Source organism: Lutra lutra, chromosome 14 (assembly GCF_902655055.1).
Source record: "Lutra lutra chromosome 14, mLutLut1.2, whole genome shotgun sequence".
In the NCBI taxonomy this organism is placed as follows: Eukaryota; Metazoa; Chordata; class Mammalia; order Carnivora; family Mustelidae; genus Lutra; species Lutra lutra.
This window is the reverse complement of record NC_062291.1, coordinates 15,910,748-15,926,161: the sequence shown is the minus strand read 5'-3', so window position 1 is coordinate 15,926,161 and position 15,414 is coordinate 15,910,748. Positions and strand designations below refer to the sequence as shown.

Sequence of the window (15,414 nt, the reverse complement as noted above, 5' to 3'; positions counted from 1 at the left end):
CCCAGATCTCCAATGCCCAGCCTCCAGAACTGAGAAAATAAATTTCTGCTTTTGCAGTCATCCACTCTGTGATATTTTGTTATGGCGATGCCTGCTAGGACAGCAATATATGTGTGGTCAATTTTGCTACTAGTCATTCTGTCCCATAGATCTGCCTATTTTGACATCAGTAACAAAATGCCTTAGTTACTGAGGCTTTAAAATAAGTTTTGAAGGCTAGTAGGGCTGCTCCTCCAAATGTGTTCTTTTTAAAGTTCTTTTGGCTATTTGAGGTCCTTCCAATTCCCACCTGAATTTTAAAATTAGTTTGTCAGTTTCTACAAAACACCCTGCTGGGATTTTGACTGTGATTGCCCTGGATGTATAGATCAATCTAAGAGGACAATACTGAGTCTCATGAAGACAGCCATCTCAACATTTCTCTTGGAAAGGTGTTGTAGTTTTCAGTGTACAGGTCTTGCACATCTATCAAATTTATCTCAAGGATTTGTTATTTTTGTTGCAAATGTAAATGACATTTTTTTCAATTTCTTATTATTTGTTGCTTATTTAAACCATGGACACCTATAAGATTACTTACTGACATATCTGAACATGGCCCTGGGAAGAGCTGACGGACTGGAAGCCATTCATTCATTCATTCATTAAGGAGACTCCATGTGGAGTCCAATGTGGGGCCTGAACTCACAAAGCTGAGATCAAGACTCCAACTGAGATCAAGAGTTGGATACTCAACAAACTGAGCTATGCTCCAACTTGAAGCTCTTTAAATACTATTTGAAATATCTTAATATTGTATTTGTCTTAATGCTTGGGATATGGGGTAAGACAATGACTATATAGCACATTTTTTTCTGAAATACCTCCCACTCATATTTCACTCTATGGATAAGGCATGAGAACAATGTGAGGTCAAACATAGCTAGAAATGCTCATTTCATATGGACATGGTCTTAATCAGAATACACGAGTAAACATTACATTCAATGATAATTTTCAGCAAGAATATCCAGAGTGCTTTAAAACAATTTTTGTCAGGCATCACAAGTGATTAGTATAATAACAATGAGTCTAACCAATTAAAATCTTTGTTTCCTGTTCAAAGTATGATTTATAACAAGTCATTTTTCTTCTACATTGTATGGAGGAAAAATTAAGAAGCAATCATTTAGACTTAGAAGGAATAAAAATGACAGAGACACAAAACACTAGCCAAGTTCATTAACGAGAAGATTAACTTCAAATGAAACATTTCTGTATCTGTTTTTGAAGAGATTTTCAAATTTACATTATATTTTCTTATCTTGTGGCACCTAAAGGAAATTATTTGTCCAAATGACATGTTGGAGAATAACAATGAGGGACTGAATTGTTTTGTAAGTAGCTCAATTTCCACCACTGAATGCCCTTATATTTAAGGCAATAGGGATAAAGAAACTGTTTTATGGAAAAATACTAAGACACCCTGATGTTTCCCCAACCAAGCAGAAAAATGCAATCCCTTTTATATGAACAATCATTCATACATAGAGGCATAAAGCCTTTCTCTAGAACAGAAGTCCTCTTTTATAAATTCTCTTGTATTTGAAGAATTTTTCTAAATAACCAATTTCCCAATTTACCTAAACCTAATGTATCTTGGGTTACTGACCAGTTACTGGCAATTATACTAAGTTAAATCAACTTCTAACAGTATATCTGAGTCAATAGTGCACACTAAAGCATTAATGAGATAAATAAATTCAAATAAATTAAAAAACAGCAACAACAAACTATTTTGGTGCAACTAAGTTTATAGTCCAGGTGAAGGTGTTTTTCAGAGAAGTCCAGAGACTATGTGTTTAAATTCTATTGATCAAATTATCTCCATTATTGTCTGTAGAGGCTAGCCGAGAGGTATTCCCATAGTGATATCTGTAATTTAGAATGTGTGTGCTGGAGGGGGTTGTGCATGTGTGTGTGTGTGGGGGGATATGTGTGTGTGCATGTGTGTATAAATATATTCTGTGTGCAATATAGTTTCTTGCAAACCAAGATAGGATTCTCATAAATTCCCTGATGTGACATCAAGACCCAGTAAGTTATTGTATCCCAGGCATATTCATGTCAAGCTACAAGAGAATGTGTCCCTATTATGAGTAATCAGTAATGTCAGAGGAACAGCTTTCATATGCCTGCACACTTGGGTTATGAGCTGTGCTGGGCTTCCAGGTTCTAACACCCTTGCTGGGGCTTGTTTTAAGTTCAATTATGCATCCATGCCAGGAGGGACTGTAATTATCAAAGATCATTCAACAGCAAATGCCTAAAACCAAACCACATCATAGGATGATGGTGCCATTGGAGATTTCAGTCTGACAAGAGCACAGACTACGAGGGAGGCATGTGAGGGGTGAGACTGCAGGATTGACTGAAGAGACCTCTCAGCAGGGGGAGAGGAGCCCTCAGGAAGGAAAGGGATATGACCCCATTTGTTTGAGAGAGTGTTGTGGGTTGAACTGTGTTCCCCCAAAAGCTATATTAAAGTCCTAAGCCCCAGAACCCATGTATATGGCCTTATTTGGAAATAAGGTCTTTGCAGATATAATCAATTCAAGAAGCTGCCATGCTGGATTAGGGTAGGCCCTAAATTCCATGACTCTTGTCTTTATAAAAGAGATTTTGAAACAAAGATATACAGAGAGGGGAGAGAGCCATATGAAGACAGAACCAGAAATTGAAATGATGAAGTTATAAACCAAAGATGTCAAAGACTGTTGGCAACCACCAGAACCCAGGAAAGAGACATGGAACAGATTCTTCCCTGGGACTTTCAGAGAAAACATGGCCACTTTTATTTTGGACTTTGAGCCTCCAGAATTATTGAAGAAAAAAATTCCACTGTTTTAAGACACTCGATTTAAGTCACTCATTTATTATGGACACTGTAGAAAGTAATTCTGAGAAATTATTATAACCATAGTGAGCGGAGGAGATGCAAGGTGCACAAGACCTGACACAGGGTGATAAATTGGGAAGATGAACAGTAGTCCCGATGACACCACGTCATGGCGGCACTAATAAGAACAGTGGCAGTGAAAATGACAAGACACTGGTGATGTTGATTGTTACCTAGAAGGTACATTCAACAGGATTAGTTCTCAGTGGTATGGAGATGTCAGGGGAGGAAGGACTCAGGGATAATGCCCAAATGTCTGGTTTGAAAAACACTTATTACAAAAGGAAGTACTTGGAATAGATTTGCCAGGGAAGAGAGAAAAAGTGAATTTAGTTTTGTCCAAGCACCATTTGAGGTACCTGAGGGATATGTAAGCAGATGTGCCCCATAGGAAACTGGGTCTGGAGGTCAGAAAAAGTTTTAGGATGGAAATACAGACATGATAATGTTGGGTTTCTGTAAGAGTATCACTTTTCACACACTCTATTTTAAAAACCTGTTTACCTGTAAATCCTCAACAAGAGAGGAAGCTAAGACCAGAAAACAGAGGGAACAACTTCTTTTGATGAACATGAATGGCTCTCCCCAACAGGCCATTTTGTGGATGGAGTAGTGATACTAATAAAGCAATTCTGGCTCTTTCCAGGCAGTTCTGCAAAAGAAGCTGGCCCTGTGTACTGGGAGATTTTTAGCTCTGGTCATGAGCCACAAATCCAGAACAGGGGAAAATCCCACTAGATATTTTGTTACATCTTACATAGTTTACCCAATGTAATTCTCACAAGAATCATTTCTGTTTAAGAGCTAATTAATTATAGTCCTCACTAAAACACAAAAAGAAACAAAATAAAACCCCTAAAAGTATCAGTGCTGCAAAGAGACGGGTCCTAAGTTTGGAGAGATGAGCTGAGCTGGACAGGAGAGCCCATGGGAATGGGTGAAGGAGGCTGGCTATGGTCCAATCAAGATAGCAAATGGGACTGAGCCCTTCCTAAGGCCAGAGTTCAAGAGTATTTTTACACATGAGACACAAACTTTAGAAATACCTTTCTCTGGCTCTGGATGCATTTCAGACCTAAGACACATACAGATTGAATGTGAGAGTGGAAAAGCATTTATCACATAAATGGCAGTGAAAAGAAAGCCAGGATAGCTCAACTTGTATTGGACAAAATGGACTTTAAGACAAAGGCCATAAAAAGAGACAAATAAGGATACTACATAATCATAAAGGGAATAATCCAATAGGAAAATATAACAACTAAATATTTATACCCAATAGAGTATCAGATACATAAGGTATTTAATAACCCAAATACCCAGATATATAAAGTACTTACTAACAAACATAAAGGAAGCAATCAGGGATAATATAATAATGTTAGGAGACTTTAACACTCCACTTACATTATCAACACAGAAAATCAACAAGAAAACAGTGGCTTTGAATGACACAATGAATCTAATAGATACCTAATACATACTGTGTTCAAGTGCATATGGCACTTTCTCCAGAATAGAACTGGAGAATAGATATAGGACACAAATAAAGTCTAAACAAATTCAAACAGATTAAGATCATACCACACATCTTTTCTGACTACAGTGCTACAAAACCAGAAATCAACCACAAGAAAATATCTGGAAAGAATACAAATACATGAAGGCTAAACAACATGCTAGCAAACAATGAACGAATCAAACAAAAAAATCAAGAAGTAAAAAGTTATATGCAGAAAAATGACAATGAAAACAAAATAGTCTAAAATCTTAGGGAGGCAGCAAAAGCTGTTCTAAGAGGGAAATTTATAGAATGACAGTTCTAGCTCAAGAAGCAAGAAAGGTCTCAAATAAAAAATCTAACTTTACACTTACAGAAGCAGAAAAAAGAACAAACAAAACCTAGAACCAGTGGAAGGAAGGCAAATAATAATGATTAGAGCAGAAATAAATTAAGTGGAAACTAAAAAACAAAACCAAAAATGATAGAGCAGACCACTGAAACCAGGAGCTGGTTCTTTGAAATGAGCAATGAAACTGATAAACTTTTGCCAGACTTATAAAAAGCAAAACAAAACAAAACAAAAACAGAAACAAAAAAATAAACAAGAAAAAAAGCCCCCCCCCAAAAAAAAGAGAGAGAGAAAAAATCAAATAAAATCTGAACAGAAAGAAGAGAAATAACCATAGACACCACAGAAATAGAAAGGATTATAAGAGAATGTTATGCAAAATTATATGCTAACAAATTGGACAACTTGGAAAAATGGAGAACTTCCTAGAAATATGTAACCTATCAAAAGTGAATCAGGAAGAACTAGAAAATTTAACAGACCAATTACTAGCAATGAAACTGAATCAATAATAAACTTGCAACAAAAAAGTCCGGGACCAGATGGCTTCACAGATGAATTCTACCAAACATTTAAAGAAGAGTTAATACCTGTGCCTTTCAAACTATTCCAAAAAAGTAGAAAACCAAGGAGAGCTTCCCAATTCATTCTATGAAGCCAGCATTACCTTGATGCCAAAACCAGATAATGATACCACAAAAAAAGAGAACTACAGGCCACTATCTCTGATAAATATGCATGCAAAAATTCTCAACAAAGTATTAGCAAGTTGAACCCAACAATACTTTAAAAAACTCTTTCACCATGATCAAGTGAGATTTATTCCTGGGATGCAAGGGTGGTTCAATCTTCACTAATTAATCAACATGATACATCACATCAACAAGAAAAAAGAATAAAAACCATATGATCATTTCAAAAGATGCAGAAAAAGTCTTTGATGATATACAATATCGATTGTCCTTTGACAAAGTACAGTATCTATAAAAACTCTCAACAAAGTTGGTTTCGAGGGAACATACCTCAACATCATAAAGGTCATATATGAAAATCCCATAGCTAACATCGTACTCAACAGTGGAAAACTGAGAGCTTTTCCCTTTAGATCAGGAACAAGACAAGGATGACTACTCTCACCACTTTCACTCAACATAGTAGTAGAAGTCCTAGCCACAGCAATCAAACAAGGAGTAAAAGACATCTAAACTGGTAAGGAAGAAGTAAAGTTTTCACTGTTTATAGAAGACATGATACTCTATACAGAAAACCCTAAAGACTCTTCAAAAAAACTACTAGTATTGATAAATCAATTTATTAAGGTCACAGGATACAAAATCATTATACAGAAATCCACTGTATTTCTATATGCTAATAATGAAGTAGCAGAAAGAAATTAAGAGAGCAGTCCCATTTGCAATTACACCAAAAAGAATAAAATATATAAGAATAAGGTAAACCCATGGGTCAAAAACCTGTACACTAAGAACTATAAAACACTGATAAAAGATATTGAAGATAGCAAAAACAAATAGAAAGATATCCTATGGTCATGGACTGAAAGAATCCATGTTGTTAAAATGACCATAATACCCAACGCAATCTACAGATTTAATGCAATCTCTATCAAAATACCAACAGAACTTTTCACAGAACTAGAAAACATAATCCTGAAATCTGTGTGAAACCACAAAAGAACCTGAATAGCCAAAGCAATGTTGAAAAGAAAAACAAAGCTGGAGGTAACACAATCCCAGATTTCAAGTTATACTACAAAGCTGTAGTGATCAAAACAATATGGTACTGACACAAAATAGACACACAGAACAATAGAAGAAAACAGGGAGCCCAGAAATAAACCTACAGTTATATGATCAATTAATCGTTGGCAAAGGCAGCAAGTATATTCAATGGGAAAAAGACTTGTCTCTTCAACAAATGATGTTGGGAAAACTGGAGAGAAACATGCAAAAACAATGAAACTGGACCACTTTCTTACACATACACAAAAATAAACTTGAAATGCATTAAAGATCTAAATCTGTGACCTGAAACAACAAATATCCTAGAAGAGAGCACAGGCAGCAATTTCTCTGACCTAGGCTTTAGCAACATTTACCTATACATGTCTCCTATCGCAAGGGAAACAAAAGCAAAAATAAACTATTGGGACTACATCAAAATAAAAATGCTACACAGCAATGGAAACAATCAACAAAACTAAAAGACAAACTACTAAGTGGGAGAAGATATTTGCAAATGATGTATGTAATAAAGGGTTTGTATCTGAAATACATAAGAAACTTATACAACTCAAAACATAAAAATTAAATAATCCAATTAAAAATGGGCTAAAGACATGAACAGACATTTCTCCAAAGAAGAGATCCAGATGGCGAACAGACACATGAAAAGATGCTCAACATCAGTCATCATCAGGGAAATGCAAATCAAAACCACAATGAGTTATCACCTCACACCTGTCAGAATGACTAAAATCAAAAACAGAAGAAACAAGTGCTGATGAGGAAGTAGAGAAAAAGGAATCTCCGTGCACTGTTGGTGGGAATGCAAACTTGTGCAGCTATTGTGGAAAACAGTATGAAGGTGCTTCAAAAAATTAATAATAGAATTACCATATGAACCAGTAGTGTCACTACTGGGTATTTACCCAAAGAAATTGAAAACACTACTTCAAAAAGATATTATGTGCCCATATGTTTTTTGCAGCACTACTTAGAATAGTGAAATATGGAAGCAACCCCAGTCTCTAACTATATATGAACCTGGATAAAGATGTGGGGTGTGTGTGTTTGTGTTTATTATAACGGAATACTATTCTCCATGAAAGGAATGAAATCTTGCCATTTGCAACAACATGGATCGATCTAGAGGGTTTAATGCAAGCATAATACATCAGTCAGAGAAAGAGAAATACCATCTAATTTTACTCTTTGTGGAAGTTAAGAAACACAACAAATGAAAAAAGAAAAAAAGTTGCAAACCAAGATGCAAACTCTTAACTATAGAGAACAAACTAAGGATTACTAGAGGGAAGGCAGCAGGGGGTGCAGGGGTGAGGGTGATGAGGGAAAAGGTGAGAGGGATTAAGAGCACACTTATCGTGATGAGCACTGGGTAATGTTGAATCACCATATTGTACAGCTGAAACAACATAATGTATGTTGTTAATTAATTATACTGGAATTAAAAATAAATAAGGAAGGAAGGAGGGAGAAAAGAAAACAAAGAAGAGAAAAGATCTCTCTCTCTCTCTCTCTCTCTCTCTCTCTCTCTCTGTTGGTCCAGGTAAGGGTTCAGGAGGTTTTCCCCAAGAGATGCAGAACTTCAAGCCTTCCAATTTAGAGATCTGAACTCGTTCTCTCTGAACCTCATGGTACAGGGACATCAAGGTGAAGCCCATCTTCACAAAGGCAAATATGAAACGTGAGAAATAGCTCCTAAGAGATGCTCCTGGAGGGGATCTACCCATCCACCAACTGCACTGAAAACAGGCATGCACTGAGAAAAAACCAACCAACAAAAACCTACATGAGCTATAATAAACCACACAATAAGGAGGGAGAGTTCACAGATATAACAAACATTAGAATTAAAGTAAGAGAAAAGTTCAAATAATTGGTGATTTTAAAAATAATAAAGAGATAAAGCAAAGAAAGAAAATATAAAATAGACATGAAAACAGTAACAGCGAACATTATATAATATGTTAATGTGTGCTAGTTATCATTCTAATAATGATACATACTCTACACATCACTTGGCTTATTAATTGCCAACTGTATGTAGCCATGGAATGATTATTCCCATTTACAAACCATGAATCTGAAGAACAGAGAGGTGAAGGAAAACAATACCTTGTAAATAGTGGGGCTGGGATTCAAATCCAGGAGGTCTTATTGCAGAGTTCACTAACCACTGTGGTGTGCCAAGTAGAAATACTCAAAGTTGTATATAAAAAATAATCACTGGAGGGGGCGCCTGGGTGGCTCAGTGGATTAAACCACTGCCTTCGGCTCAGGTCATGATCTCGGGGTTCTGGGATCAAGCCCCGAATCGGGCTCTCTGCTCAGCAGGGAGCCTGCTTCCCCCTGACTCTCTGCCTACTTGTGATCTCTGTCAAATAAATAAATAAATAAAATAATAATAATCACTGGCAACTGCTCAGTTGATGGGTTGACTTTAAGACTTGATAAATCCAGGTGAAATGCAGGTGAAGGAAAAGAACTGCCCAGATTCCATGACAAACATAGCACAGAATGATACAGGAAAAACATATAAACATGAGAAAAGAAGGAAGGCTGGTAGGGTAAGGAGCTGAAACCTAGAGTATCAGGAGCCCCCAAATGAGAGATTCAAGAAAGTGAGGTGAAAATAAATATGTAGGGAGTAATGTTGAGAATTTTCTAGAATTGCAGAAAACTCTATTCTCAGAAGGAAAGAACATACAAAGGGATATGAATGAAAAATAAAACATATCTTCACCTAGACAGATTGTAGGAAAGATCTAGAGCATCAAAGACAAAGGAACAGTTGCCAAAGACGATGACATAGGACCTTTAAAGAAACAGTGATTTGACTCACTACAGACTATGATTTCAGAAGATGTCGAAGAAAAATAAATTTTAACCTAGATCTCCATGCACAGCCCAATGCATGTATAGGCAAAGGCAGAAAATACAAACAGAGCATCTATGAACATTTGCTGAAGAATAAACCCAAAAGGAATGAGCTGTATATAAGAAATTGTGGGCAAAGCAATAGGTAAGCAAGCTGAGTACCTGAGTACCTACATCAGTAGTATCTGAAAAAATACAGTCATAATAATGACTGATACCAGGGGGATTTACTAACCAGGTGGAATCAGAGACTAGAGAATGGGAGGGAAGGTGCTAGGAGAGATTGAAACACACAAAGATCCTTGTTATTCAAGAGAAGGACAGAGCCCCTGGTGAACATTACATGTTGGCTATACATATTACAATCTTAAAGATTAATCATTAAAAGAATAGAAAAGGGTAAAAATCTCTAAGAGATGGTACAAATGCAATTCATGTGACAGAAGAGAAAGGACATATTGACCCAATGTGAAATAGAGATGTCAGATGTACAAAATTGTCAAGACAAAAACCAGCTTATGTGAATTTAGGAACACAATATATACATAATAAATTATAGACACATGGGCAGGGAAGGTGCATATGGCCAACCTCAGGAGGTGATGGTGGGAGGGAGGGAAAGAATGGAGAGGAGACCAAGGAGGCTTGAGTTTTATCTGTAATGTTTTATTCTCAAATACACAAATCACCAGATTCAAATACCACAAAGTATTAAAACGCTATATCCAGCATTATATCCTTTCATGTACTATCATTTTATTAATTAAAAGAAGGGTAGGGGGAGAAAAGCATGTTCAGAAATGTTAATTCACCTTCCCTAGATCACGGTCCTTGAGGAAATATAGCCTTTGCTTGCTTGCTTGCTTGATTTATTTATTTATTTATTTATTTATTTATTTATTTATTTTTCCATCAATAAAGACAGGGCATGGCAAGTGGCATAGATGTTGGAAGATAGGCAAGAAGAGCTAGGATAGTTCCTGGAGGGAAGGGCCTTCTAGTAAAGGTCACCACTTAACTAGGTGATGAAGGGCTGCATTTGGCATCCAGGGCTCTGTTCCAGCTGTAAAGAGGTCAAATCCCAACAGAAGTAGAAGCTGTGACCTAAGGAACATTAGAGATCATCTAGTTCAACTGCCTTGGTTTCCAAATTCAGACCCAGAGACCCAGAGAGGTACTGGTTCACTCCAAGTGATATCACTAGTGAGTGGTTGACTCCACATCTAATGCTACTTCAGTTATACCAAGTGTTCCAAAGTTTGGCAAGAAGTAACAGAACATTCTTGGGAGTGATGCTGGTGATGATACCAATTGTACTGATAATGATAGTGGAAACAAGATGGCGGTGGTGCTGATGGTAGCAGCTACTTCTTCTGAGCATAATTTAAATTCTAGACACTCAAATGCTTTACAACAATCCCCTTGATTATTCCTCTCCATAACTAAACAAACAAACAAAAAAGAAAGTTAGGTACAATCATCACCACCATTTCTGATTAAAGGAGAAGATCCCAGGGTCTCATAATGTGTAAATGACAAAGCAGATCTGAACCCAGGCAGTCTGATTTCTGGGCTGGAACTCTTCACCACAGGCTACACTGGAGACTCAAATGTGAGGAGAAGGGGACTGGGCCATGTGGGAGCTCATCCCCATCTTGGTCAGGTTCCTCTTACTCTCAAGTTTTTCCCTCTTACTCCAGATGCACAGCATGGGTGTGGCTTAGAATTGGACACCATTTGTTCCCATATGGATTCTGCATGATTTCAAGTCAGATGGAGAGAGCTTGAAGCCACAGTAAGCATGTGGTAGATTGACTCATGAGTTATTGGACTACACCTGCAGTAATTTCTCCTAAAGACAACTTGAGTTTTCCTGTACATAAGGAAAGAGTCCTTCTATAAACAGTACATCTTGCCCTCTCTCTGGTGTGGAAAACCCATTACTACAGAAAAAGAAACAAGAGAGAAAGAAAGAAAGAAAGAGAGAAAGAAAGAAAGAAAGAGAGAAAGGAAGAAAGATATAGTGCTTGAGCCAAGGAATACTGAATAATCTGCTTCACATTAACCAAACTGAAAGCAATGCATGACCTCAGTTTCTCTGCTAATCAGATGCTACTGGTTAATGGATGGTAATCATATAGATTATAAAATGGCTAGAGCTAGGACCCTACTGTCTGCATAGAACAAGGAAATGGTGGGCGCCTGGGTGGCTCAGTGGGTTAAGCCGCTGCCTTCGGCTCAGGTCATGATCTCAGGGTCCTGGGATCGAGTCCCGCATCGGGCTCTCTGCTCAGCAGGGAGCCTGCTTCCCTTCCCCTCTCTCTGCCTGCCTCTCTGTCTACTTGTGATCTCTCTGTCAAATAAATAAATAAAATCTTTAAAAAAAAAAAAAAAAGAACAAGGAAATGGAGCTTGTTCTTTCGTGATGCCAAACTCTAGGGTAGAGTTCTGTAGACGGAGTATGGAGCTCACATTTCAGCTCCATCATTCAACCATCTATCGTGTGCTTCCCTGCTACTGGTATTAAGCACTCTGAAGATTAAAAAGTATGGTCAGGGGGGCGCCTGAGTGGCTCAGTGGGTTAAAGCCTCTGCCTTCGGCTCAGGTCATGATCCCAGGGTCCTGGGATCGAGCCCCACGTTGGGCTCTCTGCTTGGCAGGGAGCCTGCTTCCCTTCCTCTCTCTCTGCCTGCCTCTCTGCCTGCCTGTGATCTCTGTCTGTCAAATAAATAAATAAATAAAATCTTTAGGAAAAAAAAGTATGGTCAGGGATTCGTGTCAAAATTAACCAAGTTATCAATATTTTAGGCTTCTGCTGAACATCCTCAGTAAACTAAAGCAACAATTCCCAGTACATGTAAATTTTACATGTGAGAGAACAAGCTGAAATGCTGTGTTATGTACACGCAGAGAACTCTATGCAATCGGTCTTCCAAGGATAAAAATCACTTGATTTGCAAAGAAGCATAGATACGGTAGTATCTTGTTTTCAAAAGGAAACACACATTGCCCAGAGGACTTTCTATCTCAAAGCAACATCAATTTTGAAGGTTTTTAGAGAGAAACAAGCAAATCAATGTGATCTGTGAAAAGTTAGAATTTCTTGTATGAAACATTGAAACTCCAAAAAAAAGATTAAAAAAAAAAAAAAAAGAACATAGATACTCAGAGTGAAAAACAGGTTACACACATAGAACATCAAAACAGTTAAAATTATCAAAGCAAGGAAATAATCAAGAAGGCTTCCTTCATTTGATTCTAGATACAGCATTTTAAGAAGACATACCTGATAGAAATCACAAAATGACAGCTCACAACTCAAAGCATTTGCAAAATATTTGTTGGGTATTTTGTTTGTTTGTTTGCAGAGTGTTTTTTTTTTTCTTTCAAAAATCAAGTTACAAAATCAGATTTCATTTTTTTTTTAAAACCCAAATTTTTTTCTGCTAAAACAAAAACAAAAAACAAAAGAAACAAACAAAAGAAACCTAGCAATGAGCTGGAGGTCAGGAATTGCTGTCCTGTTCACGTAAAGGTTTCTATTTTGCCACCTTACCTTACTTATGTACGTCACCAGCCTGTCCCCTGTATACAAGCCAGTTCATAACCTCTTACATACTGCCAAATGGATCCAAGCAGAGAAACAAGATCTCAGCAAGAAGGGAATGCCTGACTGGGCTTCATTAGAAAGGTTACTTTTTCATTCATTCATTCATTCATTCATTCATTCATTCAATTTGACGAATACATGTTGAGTATCTGAAAAGCGCCAGATACAGGGCTCATGTAAGAATTTAAGTATTTGGACTTCTCATCAAGGGGACATGCAACCATGGATCTCAATGTATACCAAAATGTATGGGATAGAGAGAGCTGAGGACAAAACAGTGATGGATTTTAGGAAACTGAATGAGAAATTCTAAGAGTGCTAACAGTTGCAAGGGACCCAAAGGAAGGGGAATTTGAAGAAAAAAAGGGGTGGGGATGCCTGGGTGGCTCAGTCAGTTAAACGCCTGCTTTTGGCTCAGATCATGATCTCAGGGTCTTGGGATCCAGCCCCACATCTGGCTCCCTGCTCAGTGGGGAACCTGCTTCTCCCTCTGCCCCTCCCCCCTGCTCCTGGGCACTCCTGCTCTCTCTCTCTCCCAAAAAAACAAAGAAGGAAGGAAGGGACAAGGAAGGGACAAAGGAAGGGGGGTGGGGTCAGCAGGGGTAAAACTGTGGCTGAGAAGGGAAATGCAAAGAAGACAGAAAAGGAAGAACATTCTCTGATGCAAGTAGTGAATTGCTGATGACATTGAAGAAGGCACTTAGAGTGGGCTGATCAAGCCAGGCTGAGCAGCGGGAGTGTAAGAGCTCCAGTCAGAAGAAAGACAGACATTGCAGAGGAGAAGATGGGGTCAGGGGAAGGTGGGGGAGTGGGAAGGTCGGGGGAGGGGGTAGACTGAGGAGCCCCCTGGAGCAGAGGACCGAATAAGTACAAGAGAGACTTTGGGCCCCAGACAGTTCATGGGAATAGCCATATGCCAGAGTGAATTCAATCCAGATGGAATACCATGACACTGATACCAGAGGAAATCTGGTAACTTCTCCACGAACTATATATCCTCATGGTCCCTTCTTAAGACACATTCTAGAAAGGGGTTTTCACCCTAAAATCTTTCTTTCATCGGCACCCAAATTCAGTGGCAGTAAGCTACAAAAGAAAATCTGTCCATTTTCAATTATGTTTTATTTTCTGGTGTTCCACTTGTGATCTCAATCAGAAATGAATGAAAATATTTGTTTCTTTGGCCCTGTTGGAAATGACATTTTTCACACAGGCAGTTAATCTTGGACCAATGGAACCAGGAGGCATTATTCTCTAGAATCCTCTATGTATAATCGAGGGACAGAATGATTCAAATGCAAATGATAGGTCTGTGCACTTTATACTAAAAAGATAATGTTTATTGCCTTCTTTTGTGAATGTACAGCAAGCACAGTATTTTTTCCATTAGGAAAAAAATCTAATGGTAAGGACATGCTCATCAGATATGGATCAAATGAACTAAGAAGAAAAAAAGAAAGTAAAAGGCTTTTAGCTCTGAATGTTCATAAGGAAATGTGGCGTACGTAAGATGACTTATCAGGGTCTCTGTTTGGCTAAGAAAGAAAAAAAGAAAAACCCTGCTCTGTGATTGTGCCTTAAAAATCAAAACTCCCCAGGGGTGCCTGGGTGGCTCAGTGGGTTAAGCCTCTGCCTTCGGCTTGGGTCATGATCTCAGGGTCCTGGGATCGAGCCCCACATCGGGCTCTCTGCTCAGCAGGGAGCCTGCTTCCTCCTCTCTCTCTGCCTGCCTCTCTGCCTACTTGTGATCTCTATCTATCAAATAAATAAACAAAATCTTAAAAAAAAAAAATCAAAACTCCCCAAATGATCTCTTCATAGTAATTTAAAACAAAATGCATAAAATGTAATTTTTAAGTGAAAGCATAATGGAAGCAAGAATGACATCCAAAGAGGTCCGTCATTGTTTGTCATGTGGTCTGCTATATGTGTGGTTCAAAGTCAACTGGCTTCCCCTTTCATAGTATGTGGGAAGAAATCCCAAGTGTTTGCTTCTTGAGCTCTTCCTTTACAAGTCAAATTCAGGGACCTTGTACAGTGCACATCTCTGGGTCCAGCCTTTGGACTGTTCACAGGGAACCTTCATGTGCCTAACCTCCACCCACAGAGACAACCGCCACCCAGATGTGAAGCCCAGCAAGCGTCCATCACCTTCTGCTCTGTGTAGTCAGTTCAGATTTCAGATTTCAGAATTCTCAACCAATCATCTTCCTAAGATTCAGAACAAAATTGCGGCACAAAGTAAGCTTAGCAGAAACATTTCCCTTCTCTTTTAGTGTCTTTATAGAGATCGTAGGTGAGCACAAAGCCAGGAAATTTCCCCATTAACATAAAAATGATATTATACAAGTTCATCAATTAATCCCAAAGCCTATA

General features: G+C 38.1%; 1 protein-coding gene across 2 annotated transcripts in view; it reads right to left on the bottom strand.

Moving 5' to 3' along the window:
• The window catches only part of PRKG1 (protein kinase cGMP-dependent 1), a 1,261,510-nt gene that overhangs the window by 198,138 nt on the left and 1,047,958 nt on the right, over positions 1-15,414 (bottom strand). The window lies entirely within an intron of this gene.